This window comes from Furipterus horrens, unplaced genomic scaffold (assembly GCF_987537825.1).
Source record: "Furipterus horrens unplaced genomic scaffold, mFurHor1.1.pri manual_scaffold_5, whole genome shotgun sequence".
Classification (NCBI taxonomy): Eukaryota; Metazoa; Chordata; class Mammalia; order Chiroptera; family Furipteridae; genus Furipterus; species Furipterus horrens.
In genome coordinates, this window is record NW_028327175.1 from 78827039 (window position 1) to 78844628 (window position 17590).

The 17590-nt window shown below is 39.2% G+C and overlaps 1 pseudogene; it reads right to left on the reverse strand.

The window, feature by feature from the left end:
• Window positions 1-11563: 11563 nt before the first annotated feature.
• On the reverse strand, window positions 11564-13034 carry LOC150008832 (tubulin alpha-4A chain pseudogene; annotated as a pseudogene).
• Between the last annotated feature and the right edge of the window lie 4556 nt (window positions 13035-17590).

The window sequence follows — 17590 nt, forward strand, 5'->3', positions numbered from 1 at the left end:
TTTAGCACATTAAAAAAGACCTAGTTTTTCCACAAGAGAAATCTAAGTAATAGATTTTAAAGATTACTTGAGGTTTTTGTGTTTTATCAGTTCAAATTCTTCATGTGAATTGTAAAAGTATTTAAAACATATTTGTAAAGTATAACTTTCAAAGAGGTAATACCATGATTCCCAGGCAAAAATAAAATGAACATGTGTCATTGACTTTATTTAAACCATTACTTAATGAAGGAACCAGTTGTATGTTAATAATTTATAAAGAAATATAGGATAATATTGCTGAATTAGTTATAAAACTGTTTAAAGTATATCAGGGCATAAATCTTGGGGGTTATCTGTTCTATTGAACAGAAATATACAAGCTAACAAGTAAGTTCACTAAGTCTAGAACCTTTAATCAGTAGTAAACAGCACATTACCATATATAATTATTGGGTGGCCTTTACCACCATATGATTTTGAAAGTATGTGCTGTGCACCCTTTTTGCCTTATTTCCAATTTTCAGATAAATTTTTGGACATATTGTTTCAAAAGGACTATTTACTCAGGTTATCTCCGTAGCTATACATCCTTCCCGTGGCCTTTCAAGGTGATCTACCCACGTATACTAACCTGGTCTCCCCAGCTGGGTTACTGCCTACACAGCGGGGAACAAGGGTTCCTTCCTGGCCACAAAACAGGGCAAAGCTGATATCAGACAGCCTCATTAGTGGGACACCCTCTTAAACATTGCAGCCTCCCAAGAGGTTCTGGCATCTCACTTTAGTAAACAGATGAATTACATAAGCACAGAGCCTCTAGCTCTTAGTTTTGAGTGAGTTTTCAACTATTTCAGAGTGAAGAGCAAATGGGGCATTTTCCAGAAGGCCTATTAAATAAACTCTAATTATATATCTTAGGGATTAGGAGCCTAGACACTAGATTCAGAGAAATCAGAGTTCACCATTGATCAGCCTCTTCTCAACTCTGACCTGGCCATCTGTTTGATCTGTCAGAGCCTCCGTCTTTATGTTAGTTATTGTGAGAAGTTTAAAAGAGAATTCATGTACATATTCATTACGGTGCTTTGGACACAGCTGTTGCTCAGTAATAAAAATAAGTAATAAATTACAATTGACGACTACAGGTCACATACTGTACTGGGTGTTTCGAGATGGCATGGTCCTTTACTAGAAAATAAGTGCTCCCATCAGAGAGAGAGAGTTAGATCTCTAATGAATAATTATCGTTATTGTGTTACTGTGTTTATTGCTGTCATAGGGGGTCCCTAGAGAGCCCTAGATATGTAGATGACAAAGCTAGTATTAATTCTGCCTAGCAGAGGAGTGGTGTACCGGAGAAGGTAACAGATGACCTTCAAGATGAGCTTTGAAGGAATAGGAACAGGATCTTATACTGAATCAGCAAAATTCTTCTGTAAAGGGTCAGATAGCAAACATTTTAGGCTTTTGGGGCCATACTGTATCACAACTACTCATCTCTGCCTTTGCAGCCCAAAAGCAGCCATAGACAATGCATTAATAAACGGTTGTGTCTGTGTTCCAATAAAACATTATTTAAAAATCAGGTGGTCTCTGAATATGGCCTGAAGGCTTTCGTTTGCCATATTGGGACCTAGAAGATGAACCAAAGTGTATAGCCTGTTTGCTGGAGGTCAGGGGTGGGGTTGGAGTGAAGTTGTTTTGTGATCTGATGGTAAATATCACACAGGAAATTGACAGAGATGGGAGTAGACATTTTTATGACCTTGACTTTCAGGTGAGGCAGTTTCTGGCAATGCTCTCAAATAATCTTGGATTGTCAAGAGTGGAGCGACAGCTAAGGCCACAGCTATGGAAAGACAGTAATCCAGAAGAAGCATCCTGGGGTCTGATGGAAGAAGGGCTTGTTATCCATGGATCTTCTGGAGGGGCTGAATATTATTCAAGAGTTGAGAAATGGATTAAAGGCAATGAACTGGGAGCAATAAATCAAGCATCAGAGCTGGAGTGATCATTAGGAGGCAAAATCCACAGAATGGTGCTGGAAAGAGCAGCTGACAACTGGAGTCAAGGCCTGAAGAGGCAGGTGCAAGGGCAAGTGAGGAATGCCGAGCTGAGCGCCCAGTGAGGCTGTTCTCCAGGTGGGTGTGGTGCACTTTGCCTGGGAGTGAAGGGTTGGTGGGATGTTATTATTGCTGCGGTGCTAGAGTGCTGTAAGTTTGGTAGCCATATAATTTATGACTCAAACTTGGATACATTTAAGAATTGCAGTCTGTTAAGAAAAATTATCCAAAATTTGGAAATACAACAAGAGAGAATGATCGTATGTCCTTTCATCATTATACTGGGGCATTATTTATGAGGCCTGCTCATGGATTGATTCCCTAGAAGGATATACCTTTGTTTGAACCCAGGCAATGTGCAGTCTACTTTGTAGACTTCTTTCTAGTAGAAAAGATTACCCCAAGATTTATTGTTCAATTATTCTTAGGGTATTAACCAGTTTTACATCTTAACTAGAAAATTTACTTTAGCATCTCTTTTCCAGTTTCTCTACCATCTTAGTAGTCTCTCATGAATTAATAATTTGTGTAAAATGTTTGACACACATTCATTCTGTATTTGTTTAAACTTTATTTTAATTTTTTTAATTTTATGCTTTGAAAAGATATAATTATTATTCTGGGAAAACAAGGTTAAACTAGGACTATCCCAGGAAAACCAGATGGCATGATCACTCTAAGTATAAGAAATGTTGGAAGGAATTCAGAATATTTACCTTGGAAAAGATAGGATATAGGATGCATGACAGGGGCTTTGAGTGACAAAGTGTCCTTTTTTTGTATATTTTGAAAACCTTAGAGATGAGGACACCATCTGCATATAGGTATCAGAAGAGGTAGGAAGACCGTTGGGCCCACTGTAGTTCTGTGGGTACTAAAGCAGTCTAATCTAAGAGAAAGGTCCTTGTACAGGTTTCTGATAGCCTTGACCCATACACAGTTCAGTCACTGTCACTTGTCACTAATAGAAGCAAGGATCTGAAGGATGGTGTGGCTACAAAAACCAACCCTGACAAAGAGGCTCAAGAAGATGAGGCATTTTACCCTAGTAGCATGGGTTAAAATTCAGACTTTGGTTTCTAAGTTTTCAAGCCAGGGCTTGTTCCATCACATTTCAGCTAAACTCCTTCCATTTATTTTACATGGTTGAGTTTTAGTAAATATGTCTGTACCATGCTATGCATTGCATTCTACACTCACCAAGTTTTTCAAATATATTTCCAAGCATTGATGCAATCAGTCTATGTAGTTGACATTCTTAATAACTAAATTCTATTAATCATGTTAAGACATCATAATATATGTAGTCATTACAAGTAAGAAACATATTTAATATTGGAAAAAGAAAGTGCTTATAAGAATATGAAATATTATCACTATAATACTAGGATATGTACCAGAATATTCATATATTTATACATACATGCATATATATATATATGTATACATAAATTTAATTGTAGAACCTGTAGAATTATAAATCCAGATTTTAAATGAATGAGAAGCCTAAAAGGAGTTCTTTAGTTGAAGGTGTTATATATTGATCTAAACCACTTACACATGCCCAAGGAGATATATTATTTCTTCTTATAACAGTCTTCAGTTTGACTTTAAGGAAAAACAATTAAAAATAGCTCAGTAAACCCTGAAAGGACTCCATTTTATGGATGATCGCATCACTAAATAAGAAAGCAGTCCCTGTGAAATAGTCTAATAGAATTCCTCATAGCATGGATCAGCTTTATTGTTTTTCAAAAGAAAGCTACATTTAAGATAGAGTGGAGCTTCAAATGGTTATTAAGCTCTCAATTATATTTGCTATTTTGTATAGTGGCCATAAAACATTTGGAAAACTAATAAGAAAATGTTTATGAACTCAGACTAATAAGGAAATACATTAAAATCTTTGAAGTGATAGATTAGTAGAGTCTAATTCACTTTCTCTCTGACGAACCAGAAATTGCATCCTTAACCCTTTCTAATATGCTCAACACCATCCAGCTTTTTAAGCTGTTACTGGTTCACTTCAAATGCCACTGTGCTTCAGGTTTTATCCTTGCTGACTATGAGACATAAAAGACATAAATAGCTTTAAGTGTCAATTCTCAAACCTTTTAAAAAACTTTTACCATCTTCTAGTTCAATGTGGACTCATTGATAACAAAGAATTGGTGATAAATAAAATAATGAAAATGCTTCAAAAATTTATGCACAATAAATCTGTTAAAGAGTTTATTTTTTGATAGGATTCATGGTGTATAAAATGAAAGTATCCAGGAAGCAGAGAAAAGACTTACATTTTTAAAGTACATTTTTATTGATTATGCTGTTATGGTTGTCCCAGTTTCTTTTCCTTTGCTCCCCTCTGCTCAGTACGCCACTTCCCTCCAGCAATCCCAACCCCCATAGTTCATGTCCATGGATCATGAATATAAGTTCTTTGGCTTCAGCCTTTCCTGTACTATTCTTAATATGCCCCTGTCTATTTTGTACCTACCAGTTATTCTTCTTAATCCCTGCACCATTTCCCCATTTCTCCCCCTTCCCCCTCCCAGCTGATACCCTACAAATGCTCCTCATACCAATGATTCTGTTCCTATTCAGGTTGTTTGCTTAGCTTGTTTTTGTTTTTATTTTTTAGCTTCTGTTGTTGATAGTAGTGTGTTTGTTGTCATTTTAATGTTCATAGTTTTGATATTCTTTTTCCTAAATAAGTCCCTTTAACATTTTGTATAATAATGGCTTGGTGATAATGTACTCCTTTAGCTTTACCTTGTCTGGGAAGCACTTTATCAGCCCTTCCATTCTAAATGATAGCTTTGCTGGATACAGTAGTCTTGGTTGTAGGTCCTTGCCTTTCATCTCTTTGAATACTTCTTGCTAGCCACTTCTTGCCTGCAAAGGTTCTTTTGAGAAATCAGCAGATAGTCTTATAGGTACCCCTTTGTAGGTAATTCTCTGCTTTTCTCTTTGTTTTTAAAATTCTCTCTTTACTCTTAACCTTTGACATTTTGATTATGATATGTCTTGTTGTGGTCCTCTTTGGGTCTAGTTTGTTTGCGACTCTCTGTGCTTTTTAGACTTTTATGTCTATTTCCTTCCCCAAATTAGGGAAATTTTTAAAAATTATTTTTTCACATAAGTTTTCAATTTTTTGTTCTTCCTCTTCTCTTCTGGCACCTCTATGATTCAGATATTAGCACGTTTAAAGTTGTTCCAGACGTTCCTAAGCCTCTCCCTTTTTTTCAATTCTTGTTTCCTCCTTCTGTACTGGTTGACTATTTCTTTCTTTTGTTCCAATTTATTGATTTGAACCCTGGTTTTCTTCCCTTCATCATTGGTTTCATGTGTATTTTCCTTCACTTCACTTAGCATAACCTTCATTTCTTTCCTTATGCATTTGTCATACTTAATCTTGTCTGTCAAGTCTGTGAGCATAATTATCACCAGTGTTTTGATCTCTGCATCTCTGAGGTTGGCTATATCCTTCCTCATTGCTCAGTTCTCTCACTGGAACCTTGATCCACCTCAGGTTAGGGCCATACTTCTCTGTCTCCTCAACTTGACAGCTTTCTGTGTTTGCCTCTGTGTCTTAGGTAGAGCTGTTGCAGCAGTTATATTGTAAGGGGCAGAGCCTTAGGTATTTGTCAGTATGGGGCATCCCATTTCACCACGTTGTGGTGCATATGTGGGAGAGGGGTCTGAGAGTGAACAATGCTGCTTGTCTAGCACTTGCCCTCTTTCCTGGTTCTTCTCCCACTTACTGTGTGCGAATGGTGCCTCTCTAGCTGTTGCCCTGGTTGTAGTTCCCAGAATGGTTGGGTTTGTAGGTATTCCAGGACCATGGGGACCCTCTAAACAAATGCACTCTGCTGAGAGACTGGCAGTTTCTTCTACTGCCCTAGCCCCTGCGGTTTTCACAGTCAGAAGCAATGTGGCTTTATTTTCTCTGGAGCTGGGACTGTGAGCTACATAGTCTGGTCTGGGGCTAGGATCACTTACCAGGTTTCCCTCTCTACTTCTAAAATGTATGACTGCACTTTCCTCCACCACAGCCACTGTCCTGCTGCTGCCTCTACCATCGCCACACTTTGTTCTCTCTGCCCTGGCTCCGCCCCTCCTACCTGTATGGAGCAATATTTCTTCTTTATTTCTTCATTTGTTGGATTTCCATGCAGTTTGGTTTTGTGGAACTTCTAGTTGTCTCCAGTTTTGAGATAGTTGGAGTGCCTTCTTTGTAATGAGGGAGACTCATCATGTCTGTCTACACCTCCATCTTAACCAGAACTCAAGACTTGCATTTTTGGATCAGTTTTCAGTTCAAAAGGCAGACCCTCATTTCCTACCAGCAGGTCACAACTATGCTTTTTGACTCACCAGTTTAAAGCCACAGAACTGGTCTCAGTGTCAGACTTGTTTAGTACAAAAAGAAATGACCAAAGTGAGATCGAGGCAGTTTTCTGTGGCAGAAGGACAGTGAAAATTTCAGGGGGGCATAGATGGAAAGCCTAGGATGAAAGACTGCAAGGAAACACAGTGTCAAAGATTTGGCTTTTAAATATTGATGGGCCTAAATGGTTTTCTTTTGGTCCTGTGAAGGCTTATCTGTGCCCCTGTATATGCAGGAGGAGGAGACAGGCATTGAGAAGAGGAAGATGGAAGAAGAGTTGAGAAGAAGATAAGGAGTTTCCAGGGAGACAATCAAATCATTTGTCAATAACAATCATTTTGTCCTCTCTTTTTAAAATTGGTATTTATGTATTTCATTCCCCTCACCCCTTATCTTATTTCAGAGGAAAATAGCAGTAGAGTGAATAATTTTTTTGTAATTCATGATAAGGTAATGCCTCTGAGTTTTCACCATTAAGTGGAATATAATTGCTTTTGCTTTAAGGTAAATATTCCTTCTCAAATGAAGTAAACATTGTTTATGCAATTATTTGCTAATTATTTATCAAGTGTTTCTAACATTGTAAGCATTCTGTTAGTTGATTGAAATATTCTTCTGAGTCTAGTTTACTAAGAGGTACTATTTTTTAAAGCAAGCATTGAATGCTGAATTTCATCAAACAAGTTTTCTGTATTTGTTTCAAAGACTTAAGGGTTTTTTTTTTTTTTAAGTTCCAATAGGTGATAAATTACCTTCATACATCTCTTCATATTAACTCACTCTTACATTCTTGCAATAAAATTGATTTATCCATTAAAAAATATTGTCCTGAATTTGACTTGGTATATTTTTATTTGGACTTATTGAATTTTATGTTATTATAAGTATGCCAACTTTATTTTAAATCATTGAATCATATTTATTAAGAGACTGAGATAGTTTTCTTTTTCATACTAGCCTACCAGATTTTGTATCAATAACTTATAACTTTTATGTGATTCATTAAGGAGTTTTTCACCTTTTCTATGATCTGGAATAATTTATATGGCAAGGGCATTATTTTCTCTTTGAAGCATTGAAGGCCTTACCTATAAAATTGGGTTTAATCTATCTTCGTGGAGCTAATTTTACAACATCCTTTTAACATTTCTGTATTGTTGTTGATATATTTTCTTGAGGCAGTTTTGGTAATTTCTGATTTTCTAGACAATTATTCAGTTCTGTAAAAATTTTCATTTACCCTCTGTATCTAATGAGGTGACAGAGAAGGAAGAATTTAAGAGTCATATAGAGACTTTTGGCCAAGATGGAGGCCTAGACAGGCATGCTGCATGGAAGTCCAACAAACAAAGATATAAAGAAAAAATACTCATCCAGGCAGGCAGGAGAGGTGGAGCCAGGGTGGAAAGGACATAATGTGGTGGAGGCAGCAGCAGTGGCACTGGCAGCAGTGGCAGACCAGCAGAAAAACATTTTAAAAAATAGAGAGGGATACTTGGGGAGTGTTCCCAACACCAGACCAGACCGCGCAGCTCATAGTCCCAGTGCTGGGGAAAATAGAGCCTCATTGCTTCTGAATGTGCATACCAGTGGGGGTTGGGACAGAGGAAGAAGCTTCCAGTCTCTCAGCAGAGTCTGCTTGTTTAAAGCCCCCCCCCCCCACAGTCTTAGAACATCCGTAGACCCACCCACTCTTGGAACAATGGCTACAGCAATAGCTAGAGAGGTGCCAGACCCATATGGAAATGGGAGAAGTGCCTGAAAAAGGGGCGAGTGCTGAACAAGTGACATTGTTCCCTCTCAGACCCCTCCCCCACATACAGTGCCACAACGTGGTGAAACCGGTTGCCCTGTACAGACACATACCTAAGGCCCCGCCCCTTACAACATAACAGGTGCAACAGCTCCACCTAAGACACAGAAGCAAACAAACACAGGAGTCTGTCAAGTTGAGGAGGCAGAGAAGTATGGCCCAAAAGAGGGAATGGATCAAGGTTCCAGTGGGAGAACTAAGCGATGAGGAGATAGCCAACCTAACAGATACAGAGTTTCAAACACTGGTGATGAAGATGCTCACAGGCTTGACAGATATACTTAAGTATGGCAAACGCATAAGGGAAGAAGTGAAGGCTATGCTAAATGAAATGAAGGAAAATCCACACAAAATCAATGATGAAGGGAAGGAAACCAAGGTTCAAATCAATGATTTGCAATATAAGGAAGAAAAAAAAAATAAACCAGTACAGAATAAGGAAATAAGAATTGAAAAAAATGAGGAGAGGCTTAAGAACCTCTGGGACAACTTCAAATGTGCCAACATCTGAACCATAGGGGAGCCAGAAGGAGGAAAGGAAGAGCAAGAAATGAAAACTTATGTGAGAAAATAATGAAGGAAAACGCCACAAATTTTGGTGAAGGAAATAGATCTATAAGTCCAGGAATCACAGAGAGTCCCAAATAAGCTAGACCCAAAGAGGACCACACTAAGACACATCATCATTAAAATGCCAAAGGTGAAAGATAAAGAGAGAATCTTAAAAGCAGTAAGAGAAAAGCAGAGAGTTACCTACAAAGGGCTGCCTATAAGACAATCAGCTTATTTCTCAAAAGAAACTTTGCAGGCAAGAAGTGGCTAGCAAGAAGTATTCAAAGTGATGAAAGGCAAGGACCTACAACCAAGACTACTGTATCCAGCAAAGCTATCATTTGGAATGGAAGGGCAGATAGAGTGCTTCCCAGACAAGGTAAAGCTAAAAGAGTTCATCATCACCAAGTCTTTATTATATGAAATGTCAAAGGGACTTACTTAAGAAAAAGAAGATCAAAATTATGAACATTAAAATGACAACAAACTCACAACTATCAACAACTGAATCTAAAAAATAAAAACAAAATCCAACTAAGCAAACCAGAATAAGAACAGAATCATAGGTATGGGGATCATTTGGAGGGTTATCAGCTGGGAGGGGGAAGAGGGAGAAATGGGGAAATGGTGCAGGGATTAAAAAACATAATTGGCTGGCACAAAAAATACAGAGGGAAGTTAAGAGTAATATAGGAAAGGGTCAAGCCAAAGAACTTATGTGCACGATCCATGAACATGAACCAAGCGGGGATGGGATTGCTGATGGGAAGGGAGGTACTGGGCAGATAGGAGCAAAGGGGAAAAGAAATTGGGACTACTGTAACAACATAATCAATAAAATATACTAAAACAAAAACAAAAAAACCAAAAAACGTCATATAGTAGGCCAGTCCTAGAAATGGGGTATATTATATTAGTTGGTTTAAATATTCTGTTAGACTCTCTTTTAGAAGTAATATTCAATGCATTAATTATTATTACTGCTAATATTATAGAATACTTATAAATATTGCGATTATAATATACATGCTGTTCTGCAAGTTGGCTACACTCCTCTGCATCCCACTTAATATGTCATGGGCACTTTCTCTGTTAGTTCATGTAGAGCAGTGTTTCATTTGGAGCCTGATAATTCTCTGATGTGAAGGGCTGTGCTGTGATTATCAGCATGCTGGGCATCTATCTGCTAGATATCTATAGCACATCCCTTCCCCAGTTGTGACAACCATACTGTGTCCCGATAAATGACCCCTGGAGGAAGGAACAAAATTGCCCCCAGTTGAGCACCACTTACGCAGAACTATTCCATTGTATTTTACACAGCTGAATAGAACTTTATTGATAAATGTACTCTAATTGATGAATAACCTACTGATGAATCTGTAATTTCTTTCCAATTTTCCCCTATTACAAATATGTTAAAATCAATAATCTTTCATTGTTTTGAAAGTATTTCTATAGGATAAATCTGAAATTGTTAGATGAAATGTATGCAATTTTCACTTTAATATTGCCAAATTCCATCAAAAGAGATTATTTCAATAGACACTCTCTTCAATCAAGTATTTTAGTATTTTTTTCCTTATCCTCTCTCTAAAATATATTATCACCCTGGCTGGATAGCTCAGTTGTTAGAGCATTGTCCTGCTATGCCAAGGTTGCAGGTTTGATCCTCAGGGCACATACAAGAATCAACCAACGAATGTTTCTCTCTCTCTCTTTTCCTTTCCCTAAAATCAATAAAAAATTTAAATTATTTTGTAATTGTTATTCTATTACAGTTTCCCAGTTTTACCTCTTTGCCCTTCTCTGCCCATCCCACATTTAAAGGTCTGCAATATTCCCTTTCTTACCATTAACATGGATTATCTCTCTACTTATTCAGATCTTATTTTAAGGTCTCTGGTAAGTATTTCCTTCAGTAGTTTTGTTTAGTTGATTCTATCTCTCTCAGGCTACTGATTTTCTTCAAACCATTGGTTATACTTAGTTGTGCATGTATTTTTATACTGATTAGAATGGACAACTGATGTTTGTATAATCACTCAAACTACAGATCCCTTGCACAGACTTGTGGGCTCTAGACTTTGTGGTAGACTTTATGTGCTCTTTCATAGGTGGACTTCCCTTTGGTGCATGTAGAAGGCCCTCTATCATTGCCAAAGGAAGATGACTTTACAGGTGGGGGTGGGGGAGATGTGTACTTCAGTGTGTTTCACTCCTTAGGAGAGTTGGGTCAGGCTCTAATATCCATAACAGATTGGTTAGTCAAATACAGCTTTGTTTAGCTTTAGGAAGTAGTTTTCAGCCTTCTGGCTGAGGGCAGGTGCTGCAGACAGCTGTTCCGTATACACTGGGCACAGGATGGACTGCCTCATTCAGCTGTCAAAGGCAATCCTTTACTTAATTACCTTAAACGCTGCCCCACAGCCTTGCTAGCTTCTTTTCCTGCCAATTCCGAGCCCAGAGCTTTTCTGGCAGGAATGACCCCTACCTCTCCTAAACCTTATCCTGTGCTTATTATGAGTTTGTTTTTCTCCGCTCTGGTTTATCTGTCATTATGATCCATTCTGCTTTTTATCTTTCAGAAAGCCATCATATTTCTGATTAAAAAACATTTCTTAATTCACTATTGCTATGATTTATGTTTATTAGTATGGATTTACTGTCATTTTAATGAAATTGTCGTGTTTGAGTGTATGTATGATCAGAGAGGGAGCATTTAAAACAGCAATCTGGAATTTAAAAATATTCTTCTTTTTTTTTTTTTGCAAGGAAACTGTTTATTTCGAAAGGATTTTGCAATAAACATAATGAGTAGGTTCCAGGCAGTTGGTCTATTCTTCTCCCTCATCCTCATCCTCATAGGAGTCGATGCCTACTTCCTCGTAATCCTTCTCCAGGGCAGCCATATCCTCCTGGGCCTCAGAGAACTCACCCTCCTCCATGCCCTCTCCCACATACCAGTGCACAAATGCCCTCTTGGCATACATCAGGTCGAACTTGTGATCCAGACGGGCCCAAGCCTCAGCAATGGCGGTCGTGTTGCTCAGCATGCACACGACACGCTGCACCTTGGCCAGGTCACCTCCAGGCACCACAGTGGGTGGCTGGTAGTTGATGCCAACCTTGAAGCCCGTGAGACACCAGTCCACGAATTGAATACTGCGCTTGGTCTTGATGGCAGCGATGGCAGCGTTGACATCCTTGGGCACCACATCTCCACGGTACAGGAGGCAGCAGGCCATGTATTTGCCATGACGTGGATCACACTTCACCATCTGGTTGGCCGGCTCGAAGCAGGCATTGGTGATCTCCGCCACCGATAGCTGCTCATGATACGCCTTCTCTGCAGAGATGACTGGCGCATAGGTGGCCAGGGGGAAGTGGATCCGCGGGTAGGGCACCAGGTTGGTCTGGAACTCTGTCAGGTCCACATTAAGGGCCCCATCAAAGCGCAGGGAAGCTGTGATGGAGGAGACAATCTGGCTGATGAGGCGGTTAAGGTTGGTGTAGGTGGGCCGCTCGATGTCCAGGTTGTGGCGGCAGATGTCATAGATGGCTTCGTTGTCCACCATGAAGGCACAGTCTGAGTGCTCCAGGGTGGTGTGGGTAGTCAGGATGGAGTTGTAGGGCTCAACCACAGCTGTGGATACCTGGGGGGCTGGGTAGATGGAGAACTCCAGCTTGGATTTCTTGCCATAGTCAACAGAGAGCCGCTCCATTAGGAGTGAGGTGAAGCCGGAGCCGGTGCCCCCCCCAAAGCTGTGGAAGACCAGGAAGCCCTGAAGTCCTGTGCACTGGTCGGACAGCTTCCGGATCCGGTCCAGTACCGGGTCAATGATCTCCTTGCCAATGGTATAATGACCACGAGCATAGTTGTTTGCAGCATCCTCTTTCCCAGTGATGAGCTGTTCTGGGTGGAAGAGCTGCCGGTATGGGCCATTTCGGATCTCATCAATTACGGTGGGCTCCAAATCCGCAAAAACTGCCCGGGGCACATGCTTTCCAGCTCCGGTTTCACAGAAGAAGGTGGTGAAGGAGTCGTCTCCCCCACCAATGGTCTTGTCACTGGGCATCTGTCCATCAGGCTGAATTCCATGTTCCAGACAGTAGAGTTCCCAGCAGGCATTGCCCATCTGGACACCTGCCTGCCCCGCATGGACTGAGATGCATTCACACATGGTGAGTCCGGGCGGTGGGTCTCACGTAGAGTCCGGGTGATGGGTCTCAGTGAGAAGTGCTGGAATTTAAAAATATTCTATTTCATAACATGCTACCTTTCCTATATAAGAAAATACCTGAGTTTTGTATATTATAAATATAACTGGCACCTTTCAGAACTTTCTTTTTATTTCTAATGACTTTATCAGTTCATTTCTTTGTGGTTTGGGAGTTGCTTTCCATTAATTTAATCATCTTGACCTGCAGAGTCAAGACTTTCTTCTTCTTGGGAACATTTTCTTCTGACATTGCTTCCGCCTCATCTATTCTATTGCTCCTTTCTTGAAGAAATATGTACATATGATTTGCATATTCTATTATTTTATCATTGTTTTATTTCTTTTTATATTTTGAGTTCTGGAGACAGCAAACATTTAGTTTTAAAAATGTATATGCAGTTTAGTTATGGCAGCAGCTTTTCTAAAGCAGCAATTCATGCGAAGCCTTGAGTAGTTTTCATAATAAATAAAATCCTAATCATGTAGGTAATTGATTGCTACGTAATTTGAAAATGTCAAAATAGTACTATTTTCATCATTCTTTTATTTCTCCCCTCCATCATATTCACTTAAAAATAATTTATTGTTTCAATTATTGTCTTCTCAGTTTTCTTAAAAGGAAGCCAAGAGGATATATATTTGTTAAGTAGTCACTCATTAGGTTTTTCAGAAGAGGGAAAATGGGGCAGAGTAGACCCATTTCTTCTCTAGTCCCACCAATACAGGGGTCTCTGCCAGACCAAAGTCTGTATGTATAAAGTACTTTACGGATGGGTTAGACACACCCAAAAGGAATATTATGGTAGGAAGGACAATAGTTGAAGTCTTAATTTGTCTAGAAGTTTCTTTTTGTTGCACAAGGGAGGGCTTTTGGCTTTCACATGCTAAGGATACTCTTGCCTGTTTCCTCCAGTACTGACCTCACTTCCCTTGCACATGACCCTCTCCTGCAACACAGATTTTTTTAGTTTAGCAACTTCAATGTCCCTCAGGAAACTTCATCCTTTTCGAAGAAGCCTTCATGCCTTGATGTTTTCTGGTGCTGCATTTAGCTGGATGGGCATAGGATGAGCGTGGGTGTTCATCTCTGGGCAGTTGTGCAGAAGCCAGAGGTTATGGGCTCCAGCCATTCCACCCATTCTACCTCATCCCCTGTTAGTGTGTCAGTCAAGTTTCAATTAGGCAAACAGCAGGACACCAACTATTTTAAGTTAAAAAGGAAACACAAGGAATTGGTATTGGAGAACTGAAAGGCAGTGAAGGATCAGTGAAGTAAGAAATATATAAAAGGCAATAAAGGATTGGTGCTGTAAAGTCAGAGTTAGAACTGCAGGAAGCTTCTGCCATCCCTAGGGCCAGGGAAAATGGAAGAGGATGAGGTTAGTAGGATGCCACAGGCTGGCTTTGGGGCACTGCAGAGCCTGATCCAGAACTTGAGAGGAGTAGCTGCATGGCTTGTGGTAGTATCTCTGGGGGAGTGTAATGTGGCTAGCCCTAGGAGTGTGCAAAGCCAAAAACGGAACCAGCTACTACTAAATCTAAGTACTATAGCTTCTATGAAGAACCACCTCTAGGGCAAGGCAGAGCAGAAAGGAGAAAGTCCTTTGTCCCTCCCCCAGCTTTACAGTCTCCCTTCAGTGATCTCTATCAGCAGAACATTACAGGGAGCCACTGGCTTAGGAGAACTGTTTACAGATCCAAGAAAGCATCAGAAAGCTGAGTAGGGAAAGGGGGATTTGGAGGTGAGAGACACCAGTTAATATCCCGTGCAGTGAAAGTCACTGAGGGTTAGATGTGAAGTGAGAAAATATTAAGGTAAATATTTACATTCATCAGAGGCTAATTCCATGTCATGGAAATAATATTTATGTGCAAGGATAGACAAATCGAGCAATGGAATAGGTGGAGTCCAGAAACGTATGTGCACATAGGCAGTTACTTGGTCTGCCATAAAGGTGTCAATTACAATTCAGGAGATAAAAGACCACTTTTTAATAAATGGTTCTGGATAAATGGTACGTATTTGGGGGGAAAAAATGAATCTTGAACTTGACCTTATACCATACATAAAAATTAATTCCAGGTAGATCATAGATCTGAATGTGAAACAATAAAAACTTGTAACAAAAGAAAATGACCATGGAATAAGTATGATTTCTTAAACAAGACACAAAAATTTCTAAGCCATACCAAGAAAAAAAGAAAAATAAATTGAATTTTTATTAAAGTTAAGAATCTCTGTTTATCAAAAGACATAAGAGAGTGAATGGGCAAGCTGCAGAATTGGGAGAAGATCTTCATAATACATACATTTATGTACACGTGTATATCTCTGTATCTATCTGTCTATAGCTATATATCTGACAAAGGACTCATATCCAGTATATATAGATATTAAACACCTATAAATCAAGATAAGACACAGCACTCAAGTTCAAACCATGAGAGAATAGTACAAACCTAGTAGAATGGCTAAAATTAAAGTACTCAAAGTTTGGGTCAGATTGTAGAGCAGCTGGAACTGCTAACCAAAGTATAAATTGGTTCAACCACTTTGGAAAACTATTTGTTGATGTCTGCTAAAGCTAAACATACTCCTCTCTTATGATCCCGAAATTCTACTTCCAGGTATATATCCAAGTGAATTCAGCACACGTATCCACCATATAGTGTATAAAAGATTGTTTTTTTGCAGCATTAGTCATAAGAACCCCAAACTGGAAACAGTATAGATGTAGCAAGGATAAATCACCAGAACATTCTGTTGAACAAGTGAAAGCAGGCACAAAAGTGTATATACTACGTGACTCCACATGCATGCATTTAAGGACAGGTAAATATAACTGACAATGATAAAACCAGAAGAGTAGTTGTTGAGGTGGGTAGTGCACTGGGAAGAGGCAGAGGGGAATTTTCTGAAGGGGCAGAAATGTTGTGTGCCTTGGTCTGGGTGGTAGTTACCTACATTGCATACATAAGTAAGAAGTTATCTAGTATACAGTTAAGAATGTACACTTTACAGTATATAAGTCATACCTCAATAAAGAAAAAATACCCTAAAAAAAGAAAGAATATTTCTTTTATTAGCATGTTCCTGGTGCTTTAGGAACAATAAATTCCCATAATTGTGCTGAGAAGTATTTGGCTGTTTACTGTCCTGCTGAAGGGTTAGCATCAAACCAAACTGAATAAAGTAAAATAAGTCATTATGGCTATGAGGTTGACCTTTTTGTGTTCTATGAGGAGTGGCAGCAATTTCAAGCTAAATTCTTTTCATTTTAGGACTTTTCACTATACCTTAACATACATTGAAAGATAAAAAGACTCATCTACAAAGATCTCACAGCATGTAGAGGACAAAGTGCTTTGGAAAGAAAGAGGGGAGATGAGGGCGGAGTACACAGAGCACAGTGCTAAAGGGCACAGGTGTGCAGTCAGATTACCCCACGCAGAAAGCACTTGATAAGTATTAGCTACTCTTATTCACATCTTAGGTGTTTATTTATTTATTTATTTTTTTTATTTTTAATTTTTATTTTTATTAAGCCAATAGCATCTTTGAGCAACTAGTGAAAAACTGGCCTTATTTTATTCCTGGACTAAGTGCATATGTACGGGAGTATATACGTGTGATACCTGCATGGTGTGTGTGTGCACATATGCACCACAAGTAGAGAATTATCTTTTATTAACCTGATGATTCTTCCCTATGAGAGAGCTCTTCTGCTAGATTTCTAGGGGTGTGATAAATACCATGTTTGTATCCCTAACTCTTGTCAGTAAGGAGTCCAGAGGAGAGTCAAGCCCTTCTGTTGGAGAAAGCACAGGCATTCTGCCAGAGAAAGTCAGGCATTTGAGGGAAAAGGTGATTCTAACTGAAGTGTAATTAAAGAAGCAACAGGACTGGAATGACCATAATTTGGAAGTGAGGGGAAGATCAAGGAGAGTAAATGAAGACTAATGGTATAATGCTAACCCAAAGCTAAGTTTCTAGCATTGCCTGAATAATACATAAACTTGTAATTAAGATTTAAGATGATGCCCTGTGGGAAATGTTCTTTTGGGCCAGAAGAATTCAATATTTCTTGTGGTCATTAGAGGCAAGATGATAAATCATCTTTTCATTCTCTGTTGGAAGTAGGGGAGTGGTAACTTAAACCACAGAGAAAGTGCTGAGATCTTTAGATGAAAGAATGGAGGCTGATGGGGTGGTGCCAGGGGAAGAACAATTTCAGACTTAGAGGAGTCTCAGTTAGTCCCATCGGCTGAAATCTGCATCAAAACCTAGAAGCGTTGTGACTTTTTGGTGTGTGTGTGGGATGGAAGGTGGGGAGTTTTGAACTTTCAGGAGTTTTCTTTTTTTATGAGAAGTTGATTTAAACACTTTCTGGCCTACCAATCTATATTTATTGAGCTTAGATTTTAGGCTTGAGATCTTTCAATGAAAGATAGCTTGAAATTGGTCAAGCTATCTGGATTGTGTTCTGTGAAATGACTTTGTGTGGCCCCTTGTGTAGATGCCAATTCACAACATTCAGGAAGGTACAGAGCAAATTGGAGAGTAATG